This window comes from Ricinus communis, chromosome 1 (assembly GCF_019578655.1).
Source record: "Ricinus communis isolate WT05 ecotype wild-type chromosome 1, ASM1957865v1, whole genome shotgun sequence".
In the NCBI taxonomy this organism is placed as follows: domain Eukaryota; kingdom Viridiplantae; phylum Streptophyta; class Magnoliopsida; order Malpighiales; family Euphorbiaceae; genus Ricinus; species Ricinus communis.
The window spans coordinates 26,801,732-26,807,731 of NC_063256.1; positions in this window are offsets into that span (position 1 = coordinate 26,801,732).

A 6,000-nucleotide genomic window follows, 5' to 3' on the forward strand; every position below is an offset into this window, starting at 1 on the left:
TCCATAGTGAGATGGTGCTCTATCATATTGAGTCGACTCCAATGTGAAACCATCACATCAAAAGGGAATGAGACAGCTCCTAGGACAACATTTAATGTGCCGTAGGTGGTGCCTTTGAAGTCACACCAGCGGATGAGCCTGCGACATGGGAAGGCCAGCTGTGTTGAGAAGACCATCCTTTAGTCGGCTCGCGAATAGCAGGGGCTTGGCGAACAAGCTGTAAATGGGTGAATGAAAGAGCAATACATGATAAAAAAAAAGAGAAAATTCTAAATAACTTGAGAGAATACCTAGACAACGGTGTCATCACTGAGAGGTAAAGTCCTCAACAGTTGTGGGATGAACGAGGTATGATTGGTTAGCACACGAGCCTAGTGACAATACTGGGGACTTTCGTGAGATTGACAAGATAGATGTGCATCAGTTGAGACCATTACTTGAGGAACCACCAGTCCTCGAGCTGAAAGATCTTCCACAACATCTCAACTATGCATATATGGATGAGGATATCAGGTTGCCTGTTAGTCTAGCAGCAGACTTGACACTTGAGGAGAGGGAGATGCCTTTACCCTTTCTAAGGGAGTACCTACAAGGGTTCGCTTGGAGAAATGATGACATCAATGACTTGGCGATTGGACCGGAAAGCAAGCTAAACCCGCACACGAAATGAGGGGTTATCGAGTCCAGCTAAACGACTTGAGATAAAAAGAAGCACTTTTGGGAGGCACCCTAAATTTTACAAAGGGGTAGGCTTTTGGCCAGATGTGATGAATCCTAAGTTGCCCAAATCATTTAATGGTATTCAAAAATTCATGTAACCTCAACAAGCATTATAGAGCAAGTTCTAGGAACAAAATTAAGTACCGCGCACACTCAAACAAGATAAATCATGAGCATAATTTGCAATGGATGTTCAGATTTTGGTTTAAAACTCACATTTGAAGTGGCTAAAATTTGCCATTGGTTCTCAGACTTATCAATTGAATCATCGCATAAATGGTATAAGAGATTGGAATAATCAAAGTTCAAAGATAAAGGCTAAAAATTTGCAATGAACTAAAGCAACACTGTTTTAACCCGGCCAAAGTGACATATTGAACACAGTGAAATTACTTTCCAAGAACAAAAATCGAGAGGAACAATCAATTACACGTATGTGAATTAAATCATTAATTACAAAAGAACAAACTAAGCTTAAGCGACATAAAGAGCATAGGTCCTAACATCCTAAAAATAGACAACACCAGTGATAGCAATTCAGACAAATTCAAAAGTCATAGGAAAGAGAAAAGAACATACAGTTTACCCACACCCACCCCACACTTGAAGAACACACTGTCCTCAGTGTAAAACGAAGTGGGTACCCTGCATGGGATGTACAAATAAAGAAAGAAAAATCAATAATATCTAGGTACATGACATTTATGAAAAATAAAGTAAATCAACGTAGAAAATAAAAAAGAAGATCTAGGGGGACTGCCCTGATCATCCACCAAGGCTGGTGGAGTGGAAATTCGGTGGGTCCTCGGCAGGAGATGAAAATGAAAAATAAAGAAATAATAGAAACTGAAAAAAAATTAAATAAAATATGAAAACTAAAACTAATAAAATGTTTCAAAACTAAAATAAATAAAATATTAAAAACATAAAATAAAATTTGGGGTGCCTCTCAAAAGCGCTTCTTTTTGTCTCGAGTTGTTTAGCTAGACTCGGTAACCCCTCCTTTCATGTGCGGATTTAGCTTGCTCTGCAGTCTAATCGCCAGGTTATTGATGTCGTCATTTTTCCAAGCGAACCCATATAGGTACTCCCTTAGAAAGGGTAAAGGCATCTCCCTCTCCTCAGGTGTCAAGTCTGCTGCTAGACTAATAAGCAACCTGATATCTTCATCCAGATATGCATAGTTGAGATGCTGTGGAAGATCTTTCAGCTTGAGGACTGGTGGTTCCTCAAGTGATGGTCTCAACTGATGCACACCTACCCTGTCAATCTCACAAAACCTTCCAATATTGTCATTGGGCTCGTGTGCTAACCAAAATTCAAGCTGCTCCAATACCTCCTCATTTGACAGCTCATGCCCATCTTCCATTGGTGAAGCAACTTCTAAAAGGTCTATTCGATTAGAATTAGACCTCTTGGTCATACACTACCTGTAATGAACAAGGTAGTAACAACCCAAATAAATAAATAAATAAAATAATGACAAAAACATAACAGAAAAGAAATATGGCTAAAGTAACAAATAACAAATTTCACTCTAGTTTTTAAACATTTCCCTGCAACGGTGCCAAAAACTTAATACACTAATTGTGTAGCTACAATCTAAGGCACTGAACCTATCGATGCAGTCTAGCACTAATGGCAGTATCAAGGTCGTATTCTTAGGAAAGTGAAAACCTAGAGTTACTACTTCATTCTTTGTTATCTAACCTAAAATATATGATGGATGAATTCTAAATTTACTAATAACTAGAAACTGAGTTCTAAATGAGATACAAGAATGAATGAATAAATGAAACAATCAAGGCAAGAAAGCAAACCCAAAGGGAACCTAAACTAGTTGACAATCAAACAAAAAATAATAGATTGATGAATCCAATAATGCTACCCGTGGACGAATTCTTAACTGAATTCGGTCTCTCTCTCGAGATAACTGAATTCTTAAACCTAAGAATCTAAAGTTGGAATCTCTTCTTAACGATCGATTATTAAGTTATTTAATCCGCCTCTATTAAGCTTTGTTAATTCTTAATCCTGCTAGTCAATTACCCTTATCTCTAAGTGATCATTAACCAGTTCTTGCTATTCAAAGTTTCAATTACTTAATGAATTTTTCAATTATAGAAAGCAATCTAAGGAACACAATTCACAATATCTCATAAATAATGCGATATCTTATTAATACTGAAAGCAAGAAGAATACAAAAAGGAACTCAAACAATCCAACAATTTAGTAAGGAAATCCCAATAGGTTTAATCGATCTAGCTACACATGTTCATGTCTAAAACAACTAGGAATTCAATAACAATGAAAGAATAAAGAAAATGAAACAGATACACCCTTTTTCTTCGAATTGGATGAACAACTCAAAATCCCAAAATCCGAATGATGAACCATAAATTGCCTCTTGAATGCCTCCAAATCCACTCTTGATCTTCAATGTGATGTTTAAACCAATGTAATCCTTCCTTCAATAAGTGAAATAGTCTCCTAAAGTCGCTTATTGAAGTTTGGAAAAGGATGGCTCGTGCATGTATGTGTGAATAACCTGGCGATTGGACCGCATCAATAAAAAGAAGCTTTATTGATGAATCATAAGAGTGAAAAGTAGAGCATACCTCATGTAAATCCTCAATGTCAGCCATAAAGCAAAGGTTGGCCTCTTCATATTTATCACTCTCCATATTGGAGGTTGAGTATGCATCATTCCAAGTAGCCTTCAAGCCTTTCTTTTTTTCTTTGTCTCCTTTCTTTCTCTGTAAATATTTAGGATATCTGGTTTGATGTATCCTTGCTTTCCACACTCAAAGTAAGTAACATCATCCTTCTTGTCCTTGCTTGGTCTTAGCTTGGAGGATGACTTTTTATTGGTGAAGGGCTTGGTGCTTTTTTCCTTCACTTGGCCTCTAGAGTCCTCTTGAAATACTTTGTGATTAGGCCATATCATCACTTTCAATTGGAGCTTCCTCTTAGTCATCATCATCCCTTAAGATATCATTGCCCTTTTGAGCTCTTGTGCTAGCTTTGAGTGCTAGTGCTTTCTTCTTCCCCTATCCTTATCAAACTCTTCCTTTACTAGAGACACTTCATGGGTGAAAAGTTTACCTATAAGAACATTCATTGAAATCTTCCCAAGGTCTTTATTAGCTTCTTTAATACTAGCGACTCTAACACCATATTTGTACAAAGGAAAGCTCATAAGGATCTTATTGTTGATATCCACAAGCTCATAATACTTACCAAGCTTTTTCATGTTGTTGATGATAGTGGGAAGCCTATTTGTCATGTCAATGACAGGTTCAATCCGCTTCATCTTGAACATTTCATATTCAATAACATACATTTGGATCTTTCTTTATTTAACTTATTTAGTACCTTCATGATAATTCTCCAAGATAGTCCAAATTTGATGTGTCGTTGTGCAATATTATACTCTTCCACATTCTTCCCTTGATAGACAACTCACAAGAATTGCCATTGCTTGCTTGCTTTTATGATTTTGCTTCTTGTGAGCATCTACCCATTCTTCTCTAGGAAGAATTCTTTCTTCTCCATTCTTTATTTCGATGGGACGCTTCCATTTCTTCACAACATAGTCCCAAACCTCAATGTCATATGAGTCTAATTATATTTTCATATGAAACTTCCAAAAGGCATAGTTGGATCCATCAAAGTATGGTTTGAGGTGTTGTTCTTCTTCACTGGTTACCATTTGATTTTTATACTCATAATTAACATTGAAAGTGAGTGACGATGCTCTGATACCACTTGTTGACCTTTGGAGCTAAGAAGAGGGGTTGAATTTGGTGATTTCAAATCACGAAATATAGTTGAAGTAAACAAGCTCAAGAATTTCGAAACAAAACAAGGAAATAAGATGAGAGTAAGAGTTAGAGAAATTGATACAAGGGGTCTTTATAGTGATTCAGGAACAATCCTTCCTACGTCCTTTCCTCAAGATCACACTTGAATATTCCACTATAGTCAATCTTGATTACAAACCTTAGTGTTGACCCAAAGATTTCAAGTGTTCTTTTGATGATCGAAAATATTATTATTACTAACAATCTTGTTTAGTATTTTTATTCTTAGTAGGTAATATGTAATTGTCATTGATGCATAAAAACGAAGATGATGGCATAAGGGTGAAGATGGATTCAAAAGTCAAGGACTTCAATAATTGAGTCAATATGAATATCAAGATAAAGTCATAAAGTAATAAATAGGGAGGAGTGATAGAACATATAAGGGCAATGCAAAGAGCATGTGGAATCAAGAAACTCATGTGAAGGCGCATGATCTCCATGGAGTAAACTCAGATAGTTGAAGTTTGAAGAATGAACTATACTAATTGGAAGAGTTTATAAGGGCAAACCATATATGGATGGATAGCTACATTAGTCTAGTTTTAGAAATAAAAATTAGAATAATTTTTAGAGCTAGAAGAATGGAGCTTCAAAATTTTGAGTGAATTATGTGCAAGCTATCAAATTGGATTACAACAGATCAGGTCAATTCTAATTAGTGGTGTTATTGCTAAAAGAGGCTTTTTCATATGCCCTTCTCCTTATTTATAGCCCTGGACATCTAGTTTCATATGCAAAAGATTTTACATCAATCTGAGGTGTAGGATGCAGCAGCCAAAATACTAAAGTATGTCCAAAGTGTCATGCCGAGATGAGTAATAACATGCTTTAATTTTATGGAGCATGAAGATGATTATTTTTAGCGTTGCTCAAAACTAAAATTCGTAAAAGATTGGTGAACATTTCGAAGAAAAAAACAGTTCATCATTTGGCATTGTGGAGTTCAAGATATTGAATTTGGAAGTAATCACGCTTGCAATATAAAAATCACAACCATAAAAAAGAGCAAAAACAATTCAGTAGAGATCATGACCTATATCGTGACCGTGACTCTTACAACAGTCATATCTTGCACAACCATGACAAGGATTTCTTGACCATGAAATTCACACTGACGGTACATTTAATCACGACTTTATAGCTGTTAGAGTATATTTGAGCTAACCAACTTTTATAACGGCTATATAGAGGAAAGACATTATAAATACTTATTTGGAACATGAAATTGAAGCTTCTTAAGTTCCCCAAAGATCAAATACAAGTGGAAAAAATCTTCAAACATCTTTGAGCACAGAATTCATCATCAAACTCTCATGTTCTTTATTTGTAAGGTTGAAACACTTTTGTGTAAGGGTTGTAAGTTCAGTCTACCTTTTACTATTGAGCGATATTTGTAAGAATGAAGTTAGTTTC